Source organism: Rhinopithecus bieti, unplaced genomic scaffold (genome assembly GCF_001698545.2).
Source record: "Rhinopithecus bieti isolate Rb0 unplaced genomic scaffold, ASM169854v2 scaffold_20798, whole genome shotgun sequence".
Lineage (NCBI taxonomy): Eukaryota > Metazoa > Chordata > Mammalia > Primates > Cercopithecidae > Rhinopithecus > Rhinopithecus bieti.
In genome coordinates this window covers 23,432-34,302 of record NW_016810106.1, presented here as the reverse complement: position 1 = coordinate 34,302, position 10,871 = coordinate 23,432, and the positions used below count along the sequence as shown (strand labels likewise).

Below are 10,871 nucleotides of genomic sequence, written 5' to 3'. Positions count from 1 at the left end.
CTTGACATCAGGAGTTCAAGAACACCCTGGGCAACATAGGTAGATGCCGTCTCTACAAAAATAATTTTTAAATATTGGCTGGGCATGGTGGCGCACACCTGTGGGGTCCCAGCTACTCAGGAAGCTGAGGCGGGAGAATCATCTGAGCCCAGGAGGTCGAGGCTGCAGTGACCCGTGATTGCGCCACTGCACTCCAACCTGAGCGACAGAGCAAGACCCTGTCTCAAAACAAAACAAAACAAACAAACAAACAAGTCCTTGTTGTTTTATGCAAATAGGCTTTGAACTTGGAGTAAGTCACCTAGTCAATCTTCTCATCCACAGCAAAGGAGTTCTGAAACAAACAAACAAAAGCAGTTTTTACTTTTCACAGTGTTTCTCGTGTCATCCCAGATGGTTCAAATGAAAAGTCTTTAATGAAGGGACTATTCACAGAGTTTCTGGACTGTATAAGGTAACAAACAAGGTATGGTAGGACACCTAGAGACTAGCAGTGCTGAGAAGCTATTACCACCCTCCCTGCTTCCAGGGCCATTTGGGACAAGGGAAGGAAACACTTATCGGCCACGTGAGTAAGAGTCGCTACCTAGGATGCAGGCTCAGCCCAGATATAGCCATGCCAAAGCAGGAAGAGACTGGGAAGAGCTACCCTGACCTCTGCTGCAATCCCACCCGTCCATCGTCCCACAGGCTCCCACTGGCTAAACCGAAAGCCAGCTGGCGAAGAAAGCCTGGACAGTGCAGTCCACTGGACTCAGCGGAGCAGGCAAGAGACATGAAACCTGGGGAGGAGCTGGGCCGCGGTGGCTCAGAGCCTGTCAATCCCAACATTCTTGGGAGGCCCGAGACGGCCGGATCACTGAGGTCAGGAGATCGAGACCTCCTTGCTAACATGATGAACCCCGTCTCCTACTAAAAAAAAATACAAAAAACCTAGCCGGGTGACGGTGGCGGGCACTGTAGTCCAGACTACTCAGGAGGCTGAGGCAGTGAGAATGGCGTGAACCCGAGAGGCGGAGCTTGCAGTGAGCCTGAGAGATCCCGCACGCATCAGCCGGGCGACGGCAAGACTCCGTTCAAAAAAAAAAAAAAAAGATGACAAGAACTGGGAGGGACCCTACCGGTGCACAATATCCAGCATCTCCTTCAGCCAGCAGCCTGTGAAGCAGGACTGCATCAACTCTCCATGTCCTTAGAAAATGTATTAAATCAAAAATGAATAGAATAATACAGAGATTTAATGATTAAATACTTTAAATGCACGACAAATCCAGAATAAAATATACAGACACATTTGGGTCAATCAGACCTGTAACACGTAATTTATAGTTATATGTTGTTTAAAAGTTATTTTTTGTTTTTTAAGGAAAAAAATTGCAGATACAGTTAAGATCACTCTCATAGGCCAGGTGCGGTGACTCATGCCTGTAATCCCAGAACTTAGGGAGGCCGAGGCAGGCAGATCACTTGAGGTCAGGAGTTCGAGACCAATCTGGCCAACATGGTGAAATCCAGTCTCCACTAAAAACAGAAAATACAGACATTAGCCAGGAGTGGTGGCATATACAAAGGCCCGGATCCCCATATTTCCTTCTTGCTGTTTTCTTTATATTTCTGAGACAGAGTCTCACCCACTCTCCTGGAGTGTGATGGTGCGATCTCAGCTCAGTGCAGCCTCCGCCTCCTGGGTTCAAGTGATTCTCATGCCTCAGCCCTCCAGAGTAGCTGAGATTACAGACATGTACCCTCATGCCCGGCTAATTTTTTTGAATTTTTAGTAGAGACAGGGTTTTGCCATGTTGCCCTGGCTGGTCTCAAACTCCTGGCCCCAAGTGATCCACCTGCCTCAGCATCCCAATATGCTGGGATTACAGGTGAGTGCCAGCAAGCCCAGACCCTTGCTGTTTTTACACCTTCTCTATATCCATAGTGTTTCCCATGTACTTTTTTTTTTTTTTAATTTCTCATTTTTATTACCATGTAAGTTTTCTACTCCAGGAGTGCAGGCCTGTGATTGCAGCATCCTGAGTAGAGCTGATAATCCCAGTTACTCGGGAGACTGAAGCACAAGAATCATTTGAACCTGGGAGGTGGAGGTTGCTGAGATTGTGCCACTGCACTCCAGCCAGAGTGATGGTGTGAGACCCTGTCTCAAAAAAAAAGCAATTACTTTCATGTCTCTCTCCCATTCCTCCTGTCTCTCATCTTCTCCGGAGATAAACACTAGCATTAGGTCGGTGTGTATTCTTTCATCTATAATTTGGCTACATATATTTGTATCTATAAACAATATATAACACTGTTTTATGTCATTTTTTTAATTTACAAACTGGTCCCATACTATGATATCCTTTTGCGTCTTATTTTATAAACTCAGTACAATGTTTCTGAGACTTGTGTGTATTGATACATATAGATCTGATTAGTTTGTTTTGACTTCTATATGGTTTTCTATTTCATAGATACCTATATTCCCTGTGATTTGTGTATTTCTACTTATACTTTTTGCTTCCTAGCCCTTTTTTGGAAAAGGGAGGGTATCATGCTTTCTTTATTCCCTCTATTTTCCCATAACCATTTAGGAAGTTACAGATTTTTTTTTCTTATCTTTAATTTTAGAATGGAAGTGCTGGCTCACACCTGTAAACCCAGCACTTTGGGAGGCTGAGGTGGGCAGATGGTTTGAGCCCAGGAGTTCGAGACCAGTCTGGGCAACATGACAAAATCCCATCTCTACAAAAATTACAAAAATTAGCTGGGTGTGATGACGCACACCTGTAGTCCCAACTCCTCAAGAGGCTGAGGCAGGAGGATCAACCTTACAGGCTACAATGAGGCAAGATCTCACCACTGCACTCCAGTCTAGACAACAGAACAAGACCTTGTCTCTAAAAAAATAAATAAATAAATAATAACACAAATGTAAAAATAAAAAATAATGTCAAAATTTTAACATGCATGGATGACAAAGAAAATATTAGGATATTATAATGTTTTAGTTCTGCAGCTGGGCGCAGTGGCTCATGACTGTAATCCCGGAAGTTTGGGAGGCTGAGGCAGGTGGATCATTTGACGTCAGGAGTTCAAGATCAGCCTGACCAACATGACCAAAACCCCATCTCCATTAAAAATGGAAAAAATTAGCTGGGCATGGTGGTGGGCGCCTATAATCCCAGATACTCGGGAGGCTGAGGCAGGAGAATCACTTAAACCCAGGAGGCAGAGGTGGCAGTGAGCGGAGATTGCACCACTGCACTCCAGCCTAGGTGACAGAGCGAGACTCCATCTGAAAAAAAAAATATATATATATATAAAAGAATATTTTAGCTCTGGATTATCCTCTCCTATCTTCCATGTTATTGTTGTCTAGAATTTTAGTTCTGCTTCTTTAACCTCAACATGTAATCATTTTAAAATTTATTTTTAGTCGAAGTTTTAGCAAATAGATGAACAAGGTAGGCTGCACACTGAGGGAGGCAGACTCCTGTGAAGGAGGCAAGAGAGAATTTTGGAACATTCCAAATGCTCAGCTCAGGGGTAGGTTGGTTCCAAATGGACTCGAGGCTGGTGGAGGTGGCATTTGAGGCTGGCTTGAAGATTAAAGTTGGTAACGTTCAACCACATGAGGAGTTGGGAAGGCAGGGGGAGTGGTGAGGTCATGGCCAGCATTATGAACTCAAAGAGCACCTTTCAGGAGTGCAGGAAGCCTGGGGTGGGGCAGGGCCTGGGGGTACATGGGGCTAGGAGACGACCTCCTTTGGCTGTGATTTGGCATTTCCTCCATATCTAACTTGCCTGCAGAGAAGCAGGGTAGATGGAACCAGATCCTGTTGGGGATGAGCATGTCAGGTAGTGGGGACACTGAGACAGAGCACCCTGGCTGCTGTTAGAGAGCTGTTCAGTCATCACACTTGACCCCAGTCGGTCAGTCAGGTCTGTCCAGGTGCTGTGATTCACCTTGCCGGCTCAGGGGAGACACTGAGTGGTACTGTGTGGGGCACAGGTGTAGAGGAGTCCTGCAGTTGAGTATTCGGCTTTTTATCTGCCAATGATGCAGTTGATTAGGGGTCCACAGCCTGTTTCCTAATGCTCTGAGATTCTGTGCCCAGCCCAGGTCCCTCTGTTCTGGAAACAAAGGCCTGGATCCCCATATTTTCTTCTTGCTGTTTTCTTTATGTTTCTGAGACAGACTCTCGCCCACTCTCCTGGAGTGCGATGGTGCGATCTCAGCTCAGCGCAACCTCTGCCTCCTGGGTTCAAGTGATTCTCATGCCTCAGCTCTCCAGAGTAGCTGAGATTACAGACATGTACCCTCATGTCCAGCTAATTTGTTTGAATTTTTAGTAGAGACAGGGTTTTGCCATATTGCCCAGGCTGGTCTCAAACTCCTGGCCCCAAGTGATCCATCTGCCTCGGCCTCCCAATGTGCTGGGATTAGAGGTGAGCACTACCACGCCCAGACCCTTACTGTTTTTATACTTTCTCTATATCCGTAAGTGTTTCCCATGTAAGTTTTTTTTTTTAATTTCTCATTTTTATTACCATGTAAGTTTTCTACTCCAGGAATGCAGGCCTGTGATTGCAGCATCCTGAGTAGAGCTATAACATTTCCAGAAGTAGGGAATAATGGAGAGAGAAAAAATAATGGGATGGGACCATTTTGTGGAGAGTAGGCTTTTTTTTTTTTTTTTTTAGCTCCATCCTTAACTGCAAGACTTAAAATTGTGAAATAACTTGGTTGCTCAGAAAATAATCATGCTATATGTGTGGAAAAGTCCTTAGAAAAATAGTTTTTTAGCTGGGTGCGGTAGCCCACACCTATAATCCAAGCACTTTGGGAGGATGAGGCGAGCAGATCACCTCAGGTGAGGAGTTTGAGACCAGCCTGGTAAACATGGCAAAACGCTGTCTCTACTAAAAACACAAAAATCAGCCAGGCGTGGTGGCACATGCACCTGTAATCCCAGCAACTCGGGAGGCTGAGGCAGGAGAATCAATTGAACCCAGGAGGCAGGGAGCCAAAATTGTGCCACTACTCTCCAGCCTGGGCAACAAGAGCAAAACTCCATCTGAAAAAAAAAAAAAAAAAAAAAAGGTGAAAAGGGATACCAAAAAGGTAAGAGAATGAAGTAGGGAAAATATTTGTATAATGTCAATGTGAGGGAGGCCATCCTAAGTTTAACATGGAAATGAGAAACCGAAAAGGAAAGATTGGAAACGCAATCACAAAAAGATTTCTTTATGACGCAAAAATCTCAGAAACAAAATTCATAAGCAAATGATAAATCGGGAGAATTCAATGTATGTCAGACAGAGGGTTAATATCAGTACAAATCAATAGGAAAAAGACATCTTCCCAATAGGAGTGGGCACAGGGCATGGGTATATAACTTAAAAACAAGTAGAAATGACCAGTAAATATATGAAACCATTCATAACCGTGAGAGTAATAAAAGAAATGCGGCCAGCTGCTGTGGCTCGTACCTGTAATCCTAGCACTTTGGGAGGCCAAGGTGGGAGGATCACTTGAAGCCTGGAGTCTAATGCCAGCTTGGGCAACAAAGCAAAAGCCTATATCTACAAAAAAAAAAAAAATTTTTTTTGAAACAGCCTCACTCTGTTGCCCAGGCTGGAGTGCATTGGCACAATCACAGCTCACTGCAACCTTTGCCTCCCAGGCTCAAGTGATCCTCCTAACTCAGCTTCCCAAGTATCTGGGACTACAGATGCATGCCATCATGCCAAGCTAATTTTTGTATTTTTAGTAGAAATAGGATTTCTCCATATTGCCCATGCTGGTCTTGAACTCCTGGAATCAAGCAAGCCACCCCACTTGGCCTCCCCAAGTGTTGGGATTATAGGTGTAAGCCACTGTGCCCAGCCCTCAAAAAAAAAAAATTAATTAGCTAGGCATTGTGTTGCACACCTGTAGTCCCAGCTACTCCAGAGGCTGAGGAAGGAGGATGGCTTGAGTCCAGGCTGCAGTGAGCCAAGATTGCACCACTGTACTCCAGCCTGGGTGACAGAGCGAGACCCTGTCTTAGAAAGAGAAGAAGAGGAAGAAGAGGGAAAAGAGAAGAAGAAGGAGGAGGAGGAGGAGAAACAGAAAGAGGAGGAGGAGGAGGAGAAGAAAGAGGAGGAGAAGAAGAAGGAAGAGGAGGAGGAGGAGGAAAAAGGAGGAGGAGGAAGAGGAGGAGATGCAACTAAAGCCATAAGAGGAGGAGGAAGAGGAGGAGGGTGAGGGAGGGAGAAGTAGGGGGAGAAGGGGAGGGAGGAGGAGGAGGAGGAGAAAATGTAACAGAAGGAAATGCAACTAAAGCCACAGGAGGAAGAAGGAGGAGGTGGGAGGAAGGAGGAGAAGGAAATCCAACTAAAACCACAGGAGGAGGAAGAAGGAGGAGGGGAAAGGAAGAAAAGAGGAAGAGGAAATGCAACTAAAACCACAGGAGGAGGAAGGAGGAGGGGAGAGGAAGGAGGAGGAGGAGGGAGGAGGAGAAGAATGAGAAATGCAACTAAAGCCACGAGATACCTCTTTTTGCCTGCTGAATCGGCAGAGATCAGAAAGATATGGTCATAATGACAGCTGGACGGGGAGAGTTTAAGTAAACAGACACTCATCCACTGCTGGGGCTGTAAATTGGAACAACTGTTCTGTAGGGCCACAGCCCTAAAAATGTCCCATCTGTTTGCACCAGAAATTTTATTTCTAGAAATGGATCCTGAAGAAATAATCCGATGTGCAAAATGAATGCATCAATATGCATTGCAGTGGCACTCATACATGGAATATGGAAATTGCCTAAATGTTCACCCAAGAATCCAAACAACTTTCCTCTTGCTCACCCATCAGTCACCTAAGTCCTTCAGGCAAGTGTTAAAAAACAAAGCACCTGTGATTTAGCTTAAGGAGCCCATCCCAGCCTTTCCCGGGCTTAAGCCTCCCTTTGCCCTGTTGTGCTGCTTAGGCAGGGCCAGATTGAGCTCTTTGCAGTGGAGCAGGGTGTCCCATCCAGGACCGGAGAAGTGGGCAGCTGCTGAGGATGTAACTTGTGCTTTGTTTCTTGGTGTCCAGGAAGAATAGAAAGCATTTTCTGTCTCCCTAGGGACCTGTTTTTTTTTTTTCTCTAAAATCTGGCTTCTTACCACTCTTGGGCCCTCAGAGCCTGACATGGTTGGCTCCACCCCTCACCTCCTCACCACCTAGGAAGCCTCTTCTAAGTTCCAGCCACCCAGGCCTTCTTTCAAGTCTTCAAACTCATCATGCCTCCTCTGGCCGTGCAGTCTTTGCAGATACTATTCCCTTTTCCCAAAACACTCCTCCCTTCCTCTTCTGCCTGGTTACTTCTGAGCTTGGACTTTTCTGTCTCAGGAAGCTCTTCCTTGGCCTAAGGTTTTATAGGCTCCTTTGCTCTGCAGCCCATTTGCAATTTTTACCTTAATTTATGCAACTGTTTGGTTTCCATCTCTCTCTCCCAAGATTCTCAGCACCATGTGGCAGGACCATGTATCAGCTGTAGCCCGTGTCCACAGGGTGTGTGATGCATGACCCCAGCCTGGGGTGACACAGCTGAAAGGGGCGGAGTGGTGCTGGCCTGAGTTCCTCCACTACCTTCCTTGGTCCTCCCGCTCTCCAACCCCAGGGGTAGGTCCTCTGTCTCTTACTTTTCTCTTGTCCACTCTGAACTCTGGGATCCCAAGAGATGAGTTCTGTATTTTCACCTGTGATCAACATTTTCCTCTCTGGCCCTCATCTCCTTAACTGTAGTTTGGAGAGAATAGTAACCACCTCACAAGGTTGTGGTGACAATTAAATGAATTAATATGTTAAGGGCTTATCATGGTGCCTGGCATGTAATAAGCACTCAATTAATGTTATCTGTTAGTATTGCTATTGCTGTTATTGTTACCACAAAGCAGGAACAAACAACAGAGTATGGCTGGCAATGTGGGGGCATGGGATAATGCAGTGGTATATGTTATGAGTTCAACGGTGACCCCCCAAAAAGATATGTCCATTTCCTAACCCCGATGCCCTGTGAATCTGGCGTTACTGTAGATGTAATCAAGGATCTCAAGATAAGATTATCTGAGTGGGACCTGAATCCAGCCAGTATCTTTATAGGAGACAGAAAAAAAGACCCCTTGAAGACAGAGGCAGAGGCGGGAGCAATGCAGCCGTGAGCCAAGGAATGTCTGGGGCCCGCAGGAACTGGAAGAGGCAAGGAGGGGCTCTGCCACAGCACATTTCGAGGAAACGTGGCCCTGCCAGCACCTTGCTGTCAGACTTCTGGCCTCTAGCACTATGAGCAAATTTCTGGCATTTTAAGCCAACCGGGTGTTTCAATTTGTTACAGCAGCCACAGGAAAGTCACCTTCAGAGCAAAATGTTGCTGTCTAAAAATGTCCCTGGACCAGGACAGTTGACCCATTAGCCGTACCTCAGGGAAGTGGGCGGGGGGAGGGGTAGTGGCCCAGCACTGCCCTGTGTTGGTGCTACAGAGGGGCTCAGGCCTGAGGACCTTCTGGAGGCCAGGCGCTGGAGGTGCCCTCTTCACTGTGGAGGCCTCAGCAAGTTCCTTCCCCTCTGTAGGCCTCACCCCTACCCCCCACTTGATGTTTTACGTGTCTCTGTGAGTCTCAGGGATAAAACACCCCCATGTGACCAACTCCTCTGAGGTCAGATCTGGCAAAGCCAGGAGCAGCCTCTGGGGTGAAGTGGATGCTTGCCCGCCGCTCCCTGCACTGCCCGGGACTTCAGGGCCAGCAGTTTCTGAGGGGCTGCCCTCCCACACCTCCTCATTCCCACTCTAACCACACATGTGTGGTTATGGGCATGTGTGTGGGTGGGGCTGGGGAGGCAGGAGCAGCTGTTTGAGTGACACCAAGAACAACTTTGTGAACATGGACACTCCAGCTGAAAGGAAACGCAGGTTCATTGAGTCCAGTGCTCTCATCGTACAGCTGGAAAACCAAGGTCCAGAGAGAAGAGGGACTAAGATTATACCTTGATCAGCACTTAAGCTGAGCCGGGAACCCAGGCTGCCTGTCCGCCCCTGGGAAGTATGTGTTTACAAAGTGCATGCTTGGGATAAGGCTGCCCTATGTGTGGGTTGAAGTGTTGCTATGAGCCTATTCATGCAATAGTTTGTATCTGACAGCTCTGTGTGTTCATTTGGGTTCACCTTGTGGGGATTATGTTTAACCTGATGGTTAAGCCTTGAAAGCTGAGGAGGAGGAGGAGGAAGAGGAACGGGAGGGATGGGCGAGGAGGGAGTTTGCAGCTGAGCAGGGTCAGGAAAGGAGCCTGGAGGACTACTCCTCAGTAGATGGGCAAGCTCTGTTCTCTTGTGGAGACTTTTAGTTCTTCCCGTTGGGAAATTATTCTAGGCTCCTAACATGCCTCAGACCACAGATCTAACACATACCTACAAGAGCACTCCAAGCAGAGTAGCACCAACTCCCTCCCACCCTGGTGAGCACTGCCAGGTCAGCACTGTGGGGCGAGTGCTCAGAGCCCCAGACCAGGTGAAGGACCAGCATCTGCTGGACGATGGACTCAAGTGTGCAGAACATGGTGCTAGGCCCTATAAGTTCAGTAAAGGAAGTAAGGGAAAAAAATTTACCATTTCTTTTTAAGTTTTTTTTTTTTTTCTTTTCTTTTTTTTGAGATGAAGCCTTGCTCTGTCACCCAGGCTGCAGTGCAGTGGCGTGATCTCCGCTCACTGCGACCTCTACCTCCCGAGTTCAAGCAGTTCTCCTGTCTCAGCCTCTGGAATAGCTGGGATTACAGGTGCCCACCATGCCTGGCTAATTTTTGTATTTTTAGTAGAGGTGGGGTTTCACCATGTTGGCCAGGCTGGTCTCAGACTCCTGATCTCCGCCTCTCAAAGTGCTGGGATTACAGGCATGAACCACTGCACCCAGCATAATTTATCATTTCAGTGTGTTGAGACTCCAACCCTGTGGGAAACTGCCTGATATGAAAACCTTTTCAGAAAACTGGCAAATGTATACAGATCTTCATGGCCTAAGCAATTTTATGACAAGGAGTGAAAACGTAGCATGTAGTTTGGGTGAGGAAGGAGGAGGCAGGCTTGAAGCAGGACCTTCAGGAAGGGGAGAGGGAATGCCTGACATTAAAGAGAGGGAGGATTGTGCCTGGGAAGTACAGTGGTGAGTGCCAGGGGCCCAGGCCCTGGAGCCCTCAGCCTGCTCCATAGTCTGTGATCTCCCTTGGAGCTGTGAAAGCCTCTACTGGTCTCCACAGTGAGCCCGCTTTTTAAAAATGGACACATTGTCATTGTACATAAAATGGGTACAATTTGATGTTTCAATACAGATGTGCTTCGTAATGATCAAATCAGGGAGATAGCACATCTATCCCCTCATGCACGAATCATTTCATATATGCAATGAAGTACTATTCAGCCATAAAAAGAACAAAATCCTGTCATTTGGAACCACATGGATGAACCTGGAGGACACCACGTTGAGTGAAATAATCCAGGCACGCATAGACAAATAGCCCACAATCTCACTCGTATGTGGAGTCTTAAAAAAAAAAGGTAAACTCGAGGGGGCGGAGCAAGATGGCCGAATAGGAACAGCTCCAGTCTCCAACTCCCAGCGCGAGCGACACAGAAGACCGGTGATTTCTGCATTTTCAACTGAGGTACTGGGGTCATCTCACTAGGGAGTGCCGGACAATCGGTGCTGGTCAGCTGCTGCAGCCTGACCAGCGAGAGCTGAAGCAGGGCGAGGCATCGCCTCACCTGGAAGCGCAAGGGGGAAGGGGATCCGTTTTCCTAGCCAGGGGAACTGAGACACACAACACCTGGAAAATCGGGTAACTCCCACCCCAATACTGCGCT

The 10,871-nt window shown here is 47.1% G+C and overlaps 1 pseudogene; it reads left to right on the top strand.

Annotated features, from left to right (window-relative positions):
- Positions 1 to 9,396: 9,396 nt before the first annotated feature.
- Positions 9,397 to 10,871, top strand: part of LOC108541733 (golgin subfamily A member 2-like) — a 15,629-nt pseudogene continuing 14,154 nt past the window's right edge.